The following is a 13,879-nucleotide window of genomic DNA, read 5'->3' on the forward strand; positions in this document are numbered from 1 at the left end:
AAACTGATTTTTAACATGGGTTTCTATATATTTAATTTTTTCCTGTTTCTTATAGCAGAAACACGCGGCTAATGTCCGCAACCGGCGGTTATGCCGGTCGCAGACATTTTAAACTTCAGATGCCATGGTTATAGAAGAGCAAATCGAAATTGACAAAGTCGAATTTGATCCAAATTTCAGAAAAAAATAGATTCGCACCGAAGCCGAATTTCCTCATGCTTCATGGTAACAAATCACAATTTTTCCTAAAATGGCTGCTGCACATGTGAGGACATGGAGAAAGGAACTCTGGGAAGGCTGGATCACCCATAATGCCATGCATGAAGCCAACCAGCAGCCAGCAAGCCCTGTGATGTCACAGCCCTATAAATAGCCTCAGCCATCTTGGATTCTGACATTTACCAGTGCACTTAGTACAGGGAGAGACGTCAGCAGGCACTAGGGACAGTGTTAGAAAAAACTTCATTGTGCTAAAAAAACATTTATACAGGGAAAGATTATTCAAGGTTTAGGGAAAGGATAGGGAGGAATCATTCCACAGCATTTATGTTGAACAGGTTTCAGTACGGGAGGTTACAGCCTGGGTAATAGGAACAATCCTATTACACCTTGCTGCACTGACTGGGCACCCAAATTGCCATTATACAGCTCTGTAATTCCAGCAAACAGTTCTTATTCGAGTGCAGGTGCTGTTTGATACAGGCATACAGGAAATATTTATACGTCTTATTTGCCCTTGTGCGGTGCAGTTATATGTTCTAAAGCATTTTTTGGCTTGTATTAGTGGGGAAAAAAGGGCGTATTAGCCGTTGTGTGGTAAAGTGCTAAAATTACAGCCCTTTTTGTCGTGTATTAGTGGCAAAAGAAAAATATATTTGCCTGTCAGCGATGCAGTTATATGTTCTAAAGCCCTTTTTGTCGTGTATTAGTGGAAAAAGAAAAAATATATCTGCCGATCGGCGGTGCAGTTATATGTTTTAAAGCCTTTTGTGGCGTGTATTAGTGGAAAAATATATATATATTTGCTGTTAGGTGCAGTTATACGTTCTAAAGCCCTTTTTCTCGTGTATTAGTGGAAAAAGCAAAAATACATTTGCCAGTCAGCAGTACAGTTACCGTATTTTTCGCCCCATAAGATGCACTTTTTCCCCCCCAAAGTGTGTCTTATGGAGTGAATACTAATGAAGCACTTCCATTATGGAAGCACTTCATTAGTACCGGAGGACCGGGAAGTGGTGAAGGCTCTGTATGCAGCTTTGCAGGGCTGCACACAGCGTGAGGGTGCTCTGTGATCTCACACTGTGCGCCGCGATACACAGCCGATAGCAGGATGAAGGGGATCACGATGGTGAGGAGCGGTATCGTCCAGGAGCAGGAGAGGTGTGAGTTTTTTTATTTTATTTGTGCTGGGGGCTGATGGCTGACATATACGGGCTGATATATGAGGCTGATGGCTGACATATAGGGGCTGCTGACATATGGGGGCTAATGGCTGACATATAGGGGCTGAATATATGGAGCTGATGGCTGAATATATGGAGCTGATGGCTGAATATATGGGGCTAATGGCTGAATATATGGGCTGATGGCTGACATATGGGGGCTAATGGCTGACATATGGGGGCTGATGGCTGACATATAGAGGCTGATGGCTGACATATAGGGGCTGCTGGATGACATATGGGGGATGCTGAATTACATATGGGGGGCTGCTAACTGACATATGGGGGGGCTGCTAGCTGACATATGCGGGCTGATAGATTGCTGACATATGGGGACTGATAGATGGCTGAAGGTTGGGGGGTTGATCTGAGGCATTGGGGGTCTGATCTGAGGTCTGATTGACATTGGGGGTCTTATCTGAGGCCTGATTGACATGGGGGGTCTGATTGGGGCTGTAAGCTGAGGTCTGATTAACTTTGGGGTCTGATTGCTGGTCTGACCTGAGGTGTAATGGAAAATATGTTTTTCTTATTGTTCTCCTCTAAAACTTAGGTGCGTCTTATGGGGCGAAAAATATGGTATATTTTCTAAAGCCCTTTTTGTCATGTATTAGTGGAAAAAGAAAATATATATTTGCCGGTCAGCGTGTGCAGTTATATGTTCTATAGCAGGGGTGCACAAGGTTTCCTGGTTGGGGGCCACATTGCCAGACTGAACCAATGACGAGGGCCGCAATTAAAATGTAAAGGTGTATTAACAACTGAAATATTGTACTTATGGCATATTGAACACACATTATATACCATTCATGTCTAGTTACACTTCTAGGACTCCCATCTAATGGGAGAAATACATAAAAAATGCATGTGAGCAGCCACAAGACATAGGCATACATGTCTGTTACCAGATGGTTGGGGGCCGCACAGAATGGTATCAAGGGCCGCATGTGGCCCCCGGGCCGCAGGTTGTGCACCCCTGTTCTATAGCCTTTTGTGGCGTGTATTAGTGGAAAATTGAAAAATATATTTGCTGGTCAGGGGTGCAGTTATATGTTTTAAAGCACTTTTTGTTGTGTATTAGTGGAAAAAGAAAAAATATATTTGCTGGTCAGGGGCGCAGTTATATATTCAAAGCCCTTTGTTGCATGTATTAGTGGAAAGAGAAAAAATATATTTGCCGGTCAGTGGTGCAGTTATATGTTTTAAAGCCCTTTTTCTCGTGTATTTGTAGAAAAAAAAATATATATATTTGCCAGGCAGCAGTGCAGTTTTATGTTCTAATGCGCTTTTTGGCGTGTATTAATTTCACAAAAAAGTATTTGCCGTTGTGTGGTGAAGTGAGAAAATTACAGCCCTTTTTGGCGTCTATTATTGGTAAAAAACAAAAGGGCTTATTAGCCGTTGTGTGCTGAAGTCAGAAAATTATTGACTTTTTTGGGGTGTTTTAATTTCCATTTTATTTATTTGTTTGATCTAACAGTATGTCAGACAGAGAAGTTTCAGGCCCTGCACAGGGGAAAGGCAGAGGCCTAAATGTTTCTGGCACAGGCAGATGTCGCAGCAGAGTAAGGGGGCGTGGCAGCAGGGGTCGCAGCTAGAGGCCTGAGCTCCCGGTGTCATCTAGCAGTCATATCTTGACCAGCAACCCAGCGGTTCTTGAATGGTTGACTCGGTCATCCACTTCGTCCCAAGTGACATCACGGCACTGTGTCAACATATGTAGCGTCACCATAAAGTGGCTTGGGATAACCGTAGCTCCCATGTGGTGGTGTAGCCTCCCGCAGCAACGGCTGCTTCCCCCAATGGCACACACCCGGTTTCAGGCAGTCAAGTCTCCACCACCTCAGCCGAAGGGAGCTGTCTGTACTCCCCATCATCTGCTGGTCCTGATGCTCCTGCTCCTTGCCGTCCTACTCCTCATCAGTCATTCTGTCAGCAATCGATCACCGAAGCGATTGCCAAGAGACAACAGTGTGCATACACTCATCCAATGGCGCAGAAGCTGAATGTGCTGTGTCCAAGTTGCTGATGCTGCAGTCCCTCCCTTTCCAAGTGGTGGACTATTCACCTTTCAGAGAACTGATGGCTTGTGCCGAGCCGAGGTGGAGAGTCCCAAGCCGTCATTTCTTTGCCAAAAAGGCAGTACCAGCCCTGCACATGTAGAACAGAAGGTGGGCCAGTCCTTGAGCCTGTTAGTGTCTGCCAAAGTGCACAGCAGAGCCAACGTGTGGAGCTGTAACTACAGTCAGGGACAATACATGTCCTTTTACGGCCCACTGTGTGAATGTGGTTCCTGCACAACCACACCAGCAACTCAGCCAGGTGACGCCGCTTCCGCCTCCACATTGCCAAGCATTGGTCCTGCGACAATGTCCACCTCTGCCTCCTTATCCTCCACGTGTCTTCAGCCTCCACTGCAGAGACAATTCACAGGGGCCCTCCAGCATACCACATGTGCAGGGCACGACGGTGTCTCTCTGTTCTGCACCTCGTTTGCAAGGGCGAACGGAGTCACACAGGGGAGAAGTTGCTTTGTGTCCTTCATCAAGAAATCGAATCATGACTTTCTCCACGACAATTGAAAATCGGAACCATGGGGACCGACAACAGGAAGAACATGTCGGCGCTGCATCAAGGAGGGATGAGCCATGCGCCCTGCATGGCACATATGTTCAATCTGGTTGTCAAGCGGTTCCTGAAGTATTCCACCCATCTCCAAGACATCCTAAAAATGGCCAGGAAACTTTGCATGCACTTCAGCCACTGTACACCACAAAGTACACCCTTCTTGAGCAGCATCGGCAGAACTGCATCCCCCAACATAGACTGATATGCAACGTTTCCACCCGTTGGAAGTCCACCCTCCATATGTTCGACTGACTGTACGAACAAATAAATGCCATAAATGGCTTCTTGATAATCCAAGCTGACAGGAGTAGTCCTCTGTGTAACTTCAATGTAAGCCAGTGGCAGCTCATGCGTGACACCAGACGTTTGCTCAAGCCTTTTGAGGAGGCCACGTTATTTGTCAGTCACCAGGACTACGGGATGAACAATGTTATTCCACTGCTTCATGTCCTGGAACAGATGCTGGTAAATATGGCTGGTCACGGGACTGGAGACGTGGCGCCTAGATCTCATGGCCACATGAGTCCTGTTGGGGGCTGAACTGGAGGAAGAGGAGGAGGACATTGGAGCACAAGCAATGTGTAGCAAAGTGGGTAATTTTTCTACACAGGTGACAGGAGAGGAGGAGCAGGACCAGCCAGATGAGCTACAGGGTGATGAGGAAGATGAGGCAGAAGACGCAGACACACCGCAGTATGCAGTGGAGATGGAGGCAGGAAGTCTCTCCGAGTCACTTGCAGAAATGGTCCGATGCATGCTCACTGGCTTGCATAGTGACAACTGAATTGTCACCATTTGGCAGAGGGATGACTTCTAGCTCTCCACCTTGTTAAACTCTCACTACCGGTCCAAAATGGCTGAATTTTTTACACCCGCTGAGAGGGAGGATAAACTGAACTACTATAGAGACATCCTATGTAGTTAGTTGGCCGCTGCCTATCTGTGCCATCGTCCATCCTCTTGCAGGTCTGACCGGGGGGGCCCTCTGCACTCACGATCCACTGCCATGACTGCTGGGGCGGGGTGGGGGTGCAGGAGCAGTACCAGCTCTATCAGCAGCAGCCTGAGTCTAGATTTGATGATGACCAGCATACTTCACACTTATAGTGTCAAAGATGTAGTAGGGTAGAACACCAAAAGACAACAAGAAGGAAGAGGAAAGACACTAGGCCTCACCGCTAGGGAAGATAAAGGGTCATCACCTATTAAAAAAAAATCACAAAAAAGCCAAAGGTAAAAACATCCTGCACGGTATGATATATAAATTTGCATATGTCCCTTACCATCCCAAGCTCCAAGGTGGCCTCAGGTCAGGCGGGTGCTACGCTAAACCTTCCTAAGCCGTTGGGCTTCTATGTTCAGGAGCGCAGATGCAGCACATATGGTGTGCTGCTCCTAGTCACCTCCATGTGCATCAAGCAACCGATGGGAGGAGGAGCAAGCACACCTATATGCACCACCTAATCAAGGCACACTATTGGATAGGAAGGGCAAAAGTGCGAAGGAATGCTACTCCCAAGATAAAATAGGTGCACATTCACACTTGAAGGTGCCACTCCCTCAAGCAAATACTACATAGACAAAAAAACTCACAGAGAAAACAAAGGTAAAAACATCACAGAAATAAGATAATAATGCACTTTGTAAAGTAGATGCAGGATGTTTTTACCTTTGTTTTTTTCTGTGATTTTTTTGTCTAGGGAACAAACAATTTCTCTAGTCAAGAGTCCGGAGCATCCTCCTGTGCCTCCAACACCTTGGCCTCAAGATCAGGATAAAGAGCGGATATTACTACCCCTTCAGATAAAATGGAACTAGGGTCATTACACTCACCCACCCCAGGAAAGCTACATGACAAAGCATCCGCCTTGACGTTCTTAACTCCAGGGCGGTAAGTGACGATGAAGCTAAATCTGGTGAAAAACAATGACCATCTGGCCTGCCTTGGGTTCAGTCGCTTAGCCGAATATAGGCCAGATTCTTGTGATCCGTAATTACCGTAATAGGATGAATTGCTCCTTCCAAACAATGTCGCCATTCCTCAAACGCCAAACTTAATGGCCAGCAATTCCCTATTCCCCACATCATAATTCCTTTTAGCAGTCGAGAGTTTTTTAGAGAAAAATGCACATGGACGCCATTTACTGGGTGAAGGACCCTTCGACAAGATTGTTCCTACCCCTACCTTGGACATGTCAACCTCAACAATAAATGGCTGAGACACCAGAATGGGGCCAAAGCGAAACATTCTTTTACATCAGAAAAGGCCTGTAATGCTGCATCAGACCAGATAGAAATATCAGCACCCTTACTAGTCATGTTTATTAAAGGTTTAACCACCGTTTAATACGCAGTTCAAGATAAATTTACGGTAGTAGTTGGTGAACACCAAAAACCGCATAAGCAGCTTCAGATTTTTGGGTCGATCCCAGTCCAACACGGCACGGAGCTTCTCGGGATCCATACGAAAACTTGAGGATGAGAGCAGGTAACCCAGAAATTGCACTTTCTGTACAACAAATAAACACTTTTCCATCTTAGCATACAACTTATTCTCTCTTAGGATCTGTAACACCTGTCTCACATGATCCTGTTGAGTCTCCATATTAGGCGAATAAATTAGTATGTCATCAATGTATACAACTGCAAACCTCCCCACCAGATGATGAAAGATGTCATTGACAAAGTGTTCAAAAAATCGCAGGAGCATTGGTTAACCCAAAGGGCATGACCAGGTTTTCAAAATGACCCTCAGGGGTATTAAATGCGGTCTTCCACTCATCCCCCTCCTTGATCCTTACCAAATTTTATGCCTTCTCAGATCCAATTTCGGGAACACCTTGGCACCGACAATCTGACAAAACAAATCCGGAATCAAAGGAAGGAGATACGGATCACAGACTGTAATATGATTGAGCTCACGGAAATCCAGACATGGCCTCAGGGTACCATGCTTTTTCTTTACAAATTTCTTTAAAAAAAAAAATCCAGCAGCCACTGGGGACCTGGATGGTCTGATATTTCCCTTTGCCTAACGCTCGGTTATATACTCTGGCAAGGCCTTTCTTTCGGGTTCCGAAAGACTATACAACCGACATTTGGGCAATTTAGCTCCGGGAATAAGATTGACTGGACAGTCATACTCCCAGTGCGGAGGCAACTCCTGATTACCACTCTCAGAGAATACATCAGAAAATTCAAGAATGAACGAGGGTTCAGTTTTAGTGGTTACCATAGAGAACGATGCATTAAGACAGGTGTCGATGCAAAAATCACTCCAATCGAGAATCTGTCTCGCTTGCCAGTCGATGTTAGGGTTTCTAACGGAGCAGGCAGACCCTAAAACACATAACAGGAGATAGATTCCTGATGAAAATCACCCACTCGTGAATGAATGTCATTCACTACCTGCGACAGTCATTTTTGGGTGAGAGGTGCTGAGTAAGATGCAAAGACGGTTTTCTTGCTCCCCACCCACACCACCAATAATACAATAATAAATTGGGGAGTAAACATCTTTTTCTTTTTGTTTACACCTTGATGCTGCAAGTACAGACAAATATTCACAAAATGTCCCTTCTTTCCTCAACAAAAGCAGACTCCTTTCACATAACCCAAGCTTTTGCCAGTAGTACCAGGAGTAGCTCCTACTAACTGCATAGGCTCATTACAAGGTGCAACCACCAGTGTTTCTCCATTATAAGTGTCAAAGGAAGCAGTACCCTTGTTAGACAGTATGTCCTGAAGGTGCGGACCCCTAGATCTCTCCCTCAGGCATCTATTAAGATGTACAGCAAGGGACATAGCTGCTTCTAATGACTCAGGATTTTCATGAAAAGCCAACGAGTCCTGCAGCCTCTCAGAGAGACACTGACAGAATTGGCTATGGAGAGCAGGATCGTTCCACTCTGTATTGGTAGCCCATCTCCTAACTTCAGAGCAATAGGTCTCCGTGGAACATTCTCCCTGCTGCAAACCCTGTAACTTGGTCTCGGCCTGAGACATCGGATCTGGGTCATCGTAGATAAAACTCAAGGCTCTAAAGAATTCATCTACCAATCGAAGGGATAGTGATCCGGTCGACAGATAAAAAGCCCAAGATTGGGGTTCCTCTTTAAGCAACAAAATAATAATACCCACACATTGACGCTCATCTCCAGAAGAGTATGGACGCAGCCTAAAGTATAATTTACATGACTCCCATGGGACCCACCACCAGAACCAGCAGCTTGTGGACACTGAATATGCAATAACGTCGCGTGGAGGTCTGCTACCTCCAAAGTCATATTCTGCAGCTGTTCGACCAGTGAAGACATAGTATCCATAGCTGCACAGATCTGTCACCGCCAGATATCTGAGAAGCTCTGACAGACGTTCTTCAGAATCTCTTGCTTGAGGTTCTTTTGTTTTGCTTTCGTTTTGTCATCTCGTTTCCCTCTCTCAGCTGTCATCTAGTTGCACTGATTGCTTCCCTTTAAATCCCCTCCCATACTGCATCACTTTGCAGTTTATACAACTTCCTGGATTGTGTGCATGCTGGATGCTGCAACTGATGCTTCTACAGATAAGTCTGTTCCTTTATTTGTGTTTTTCTGTTGGCTTGAGCCTAGGTGACCCTGACTCCCTCCATATTAATTGTAGGGAGCCGGTGGTCGTGTCCCCTCACTATTATCGGGTGTTCAGGTGTCATACAGTCGAGGCACGAGGGCATGCAATTATCTATCATAGAGATCTTTGCATGGGCTAAGAGGTCAGGGAGAGAGTTAGGGCTTTTACAGGGCTCACCCTTATGTTCCTTAGTTTGGGATCAAGTCAGTCGTATGTTTATTTGTTGTCTTCTAGTTTTCTGCAACACCATCCGTGACAAGATCAGAACAAAAAATGGCGGTATTGGCTTTGGATAACGTCATAGATGTAGTAGGAGAGAACACCAAAAGATAACAAGAAAGAAGAGGAAAGACACTAGGCCTCACCGCTAGGGAAGGAAAAGGGTCACCACCTATAAAACCCTGCTCTTGGCTCTAACTCCTATCGATGGTAGAGATGCCCATACACAGTAACCTGAAAAACCCTGGTAATCCTCAGATGCATGACAGGGCAGAGACAACCGGTTCCCTCCTGGGTGAAGGAACCAGCGTCTCGCTGAGGCCTAGTAAACAACCTAGGAGGGGGGGGGGGATACAAAAAAAAACAAGCGGAAAACTTAACTTCTGAGGATGATGGATGAACAGGACTTTAACAAGAACCACACTTCAGAATGAATCCTGAGCAAGGAAGGATGGGTAAAGTCAGACTAAATAGGGAGAGGTAAAGGTCACATGATCCACACCTGAACAGGAGGTGTGGACATACCAGCAACACACAGACAAAGTGAAACCAAAAGAGGCTCATGTGCAGTCAGTCTTTTCAGACCTTCTATCACCTGTCTCAGGTGTGACACATAGTGAAGAAACTACTCACCAGCAGCTAGACATAGAGCAGAACCTGAACCAGCAGATGGTTGCATACTTGGACAGCACCCTGCCACCCCAAGTTGAATATCTGGACTACTGGGCATCCAACTGGCAGAGTTTTCCCTGGAAAAGCTGTCCTGCACTGTCAGTAGTGTGGCATCAGAGCGGGTGTTTAGTGCGATGGGGGCCATAGTTACCCCAAGAAGAACTCGCCTGTCCACCCAAAATGTGGAGAGACTGACCTTTGTCAAGATAATATATGAGTGGATTAGCCAGGATTTCCCCCCACCAATGCCTGATGCATCAGAGTAGATCATCCATTGTGCCACCCCAACACTTTGACAAAAGAAACCGGTTTCTTCTGGCTACCTGCCTCAGCTACTATTCTGATGCTGCCACCCTCCTGCTGCCACACATCTGATGCCAAGCACTCCTTCTTTTACCCACCATCTTCAGCGGGTACTGGTATGGCCACCCTCCTCCACACTATGTCACCTTGCCACTCTGTAGTCTCCTCATGCTGCTGCAACCTCTACACTAGGTCACCTTGCCACTCTGTGGTCTCCTCATGCTGATGCCACCTCCATACTATGTCACTTTGCCACTCTGTGGCCTCCTGATGCTGCTGCCACCTCCACACTGTGTCACCTTGCCACTCTGTGGTCTCCTCATGCTACTGCGTTTTCATGGTAGGACCGCGCTGCTGTTTTAGCAATATCGGATTCTTCACTCTAGCATAGAACCGCCAGCATATTCGGACATAGAGAACCGAATTGCCCTCCACAATTGTACTCCTCTCCTCTAACACACTACTGTGGGATATAGAAAGTTCGCACCAATAGTGAAGCACTGATAGTTCCAGTCAGATAAAAAGGTTTATTATACTCAAAGAGCTAATCTTGGTTAAAAGCTCATCACAAACATAAAACACTGTCTCCTACTCCTGCCCGACCAGGGTTTTGCTTTCGCTCTTCATCAGGCTAGTTAAACCCCTTTCGGGGCCGTCTTAAATTCCCCAAAATTCCCACCCATATTTAATGCTCAGCCAACCACAAAGGTCATGGTCCAAACACAAAAACGGTTGGTATGGATACATAATGTGTGTATAATACATATAAACAAACCGATAAAATACATAATAAAACAAAGTTCATACAGAGTAATACACCATATTATTGCAACAATCCGATATAATAAAAAGGCACTATTTTTATTTCTTATTGTCACCTATCATTTCTATACCCTGTCTCTTGTCTAGATAAAATCTCTTCACTGTAGGAAAGCGCTAGAGGCCATCATTGACGGAAGATATGTGTCACCGAGGTTCCTGGCCTCAATGAGGTAGGAGCCTGGAATTTTAAGTGTCAGCAGCAGCTAGTGCTGACTGACACTATTGGTTATTTAGTGTGGCTGTAAAGCCGAGTCGGGCCGGCTATTTCTGGGAGCAGCCAAAGTGCAGGGTGGGTGGCTGTTCCCCATGTTCCAGGCCAGGTTATGGTTAGGGATATAAAACCCATTAGAGCCTACAATAACCCAAAAACCGAACCGCACTCCCCAACCTACTACAACTTGTACAAAAAAAGAGCAAGGATTTAACAAGGTAAAAAATCTCATTTTATTCAATATAAATCACATGATCATAACAGGTGAGACTCAAAAGGGACAGAACATGGAGACTGGGCCACAAAAGGGCTCTACAATGTGGAGAATCACAATGGGGGATAATGTGACCATATACAGCAGATAACAGACAATTGACAGAAACTGTGAATATTGGAGTAGTTGCGGGTGCAATTGCTATTCCCTAGTATTAAACAACTACCTAGCTCTTATTCACAGCATCCAAACAATGGATGCTGTAGGGTATAATTGGACAGTGAAATGCTACTCATAAAGATGGCATATAACAATAACTGCAAACCACTAGTCCCACCCTAATCCAGATACCATGTTACCTACCCATGTTGCTGCTGAAAAATGGTGACACGGTTCCCCCACTGCTTCAACCTCGACACGTGTTTTGCCATGTAGGTAACATGGGTAGGTAACATGGCATCTGGATTAGGGTGGGACTAGTGGTTTGCAGTTATTGTTATATGCCATCTTTATGAGTAGCATTGCACTGTCCAATTATACCCTACAGCATCCATTGTTTGGACGCTGTGAATAAAAGGTAGGTAGTTGTTCAATACTAGGGAATAGCAATTGCACCCGCAACTACTCCAATATTCACAGTTTCTGTCAATTGTCTGTTACCTGCTGTATATGGTCACATTATCCCCTATTGTGATTCTCCACATTGTAGAGCCCTTTTGGGGCCCAGTCTCCATGTTCTGTCCCTTTTGAGTCTCACCTGTTATGATCATGTGATTTATATTGAATAAAATGAGATTTTTTACCTTGTTAAATCCTTGCTCTTTTTTTGTACTAGGGATATAAAACCCAGCCAGCAGTCTCAGCTGGGTGTGGATTATCCTCCATCTTACAGTGGAGCTTTGCCAGTCTCTGTGTTGGGGCCTGAGAGTTTGGTCCAGGATAAGGCCTGCTATCATGTGTGGATAAAAGTACATGGACATCTGTTTCACACAAGGACTTATGTGCTGCTGCTTGGTGTGAACAAACACCAGACTCAAGGTGTTTTTTCCTTTAAACTGATTTTTTGTTGTCACTTTCCTTATGTGTGCATAAAACAGTGAACTGTTTAAGTTAAAGACGTTGTCGTTGCCTCTACACTGCGTCTGCAAGCCTGTCTACCAGAGCAAATCCCCATAATTGGTAAAGGATGCGAGTAAATGCAGTGAGGCAGGCCCGAAGGCCGAAAAATATTTGTCCTACATTAAGCCGGCAAGGTTACGACCCGGGTCCCCTGACAAAATGGAGGTGGTCGTGGAAGCCCTCGTGGAGGCTAACTTGCAGCAGCGGGAGGCTAACAAGCAGCAACAAGCAACTAACCAGTAGAGATGTCGCAAACATAAAATAGTGAACGGCGAACGTGAATTTCTACAACTGTTCGCGAACGGGTGAACCGGGCGAACCGCCATTGACTTCTATAGGCAGGCGAATTTTAAAACCCACAGGGACTCTTTCTGCCCACAATAGTGATGGAAAAGTTGTTTCAAGGGGACTAACACCTGGACTGTGGCATGCCGGAGGGGGATCCATGGCAAAACTCCCATGAAAAATTACATAGTTGACGCAGAGTTGGATTTTAATCCATAAAGGGCATAAATCCTCTAACAATCTATTATTTTTTTTTGAACAACGTGGTTTAAAGCATCCAGTGTGTGTATACGATCAGGTATGATGTTGTATCGATCAGGTAGTGTAAGGGTTACGCCCGCTTCACAGACATTGACAGACCAAACTCCCCTTTTGATGCACCGCAAACAACCGCAAACAGTCCATTTGCCCAACCGCAAACTTGGTTGGATACCAAGCTAGCCATGTCCCGTTGATGTCATTGAAGGTTTCTTCCTCCACCCAGCCACGTACAACACCAAGGGTCCCGGAAAGGTGAATTGAATTGATTCTTCGAACGGGGAGATGGTTAAAAAAACACTGGCTCCCTCCCCTTTGTTTGAATCCACGGTCACTACGTCTGTGCCGTGCAATTTACTATCCCACCCGATATGAGTGGTATTTTCTATAGTTCTCTCTTCTCATCAGTTTAATCCCTGTTACGTCCCCAATCTGGGGTCCATTTATTAAATGGATTTTCCGAACGGGGAGATGGTTAAAAAAACGCTGGCTCCCTCCCCTTTGTTTGAATCCACGCCACGGTCACTGCGCCTGCGCCATGCAATTTACTATCCCACCCGATATGAGTGCTATTTTCTATAGTTCTCTCTTCTCATCAGTTTAGTTCCAATAGTTTTTTATTAGTGAAGAAACTGCTCACATACAAAATGTACATGTTACAAGTACGTCAAAGCAATAAGAGCACATTTCTCCAGATTTTTCAAGTTTTGACAGAAAACATAGGTAAGTTCAATTTTACAGCAATAATTTGCTCAAAAAGCATAAAGGGGAAAAATAACAATACGAATAAATAATAATACGGAATAAAGTATAACATACAAACAAACAAAGTCATGTCATTCATTTAGTACGTCTTATCATCAATGGGAAAAGATGAATATTAGTGCTATGTCCAAGTGCACATCTACAATTAGGAACTTTCAAAGGCTAATCCACTCCAGATTAATACACCCTTCTCACACCAATCCGATTCTCTCCTGAATCGATGGAGTCAGACCCCTCCAGGCCCCCCAGGCTTTAAGGTGACGGTCCACTTGAAATGCTTGGTGGGCAATCGTGTATTCGTATGACCTGGTCAAGTCTACTGACCGTACAATT

This window comes from Bufo gargarizans, chromosome 8 (assembly GCF_014858855.1).
Source record: "Bufo gargarizans isolate SCDJY-AF-19 chromosome 8, ASM1485885v1, whole genome shotgun sequence".
NCBI lineage: Eukaryota > Metazoa > Chordata > Amphibia > Anura > Bufonidae > Bufo > Bufo gargarizans.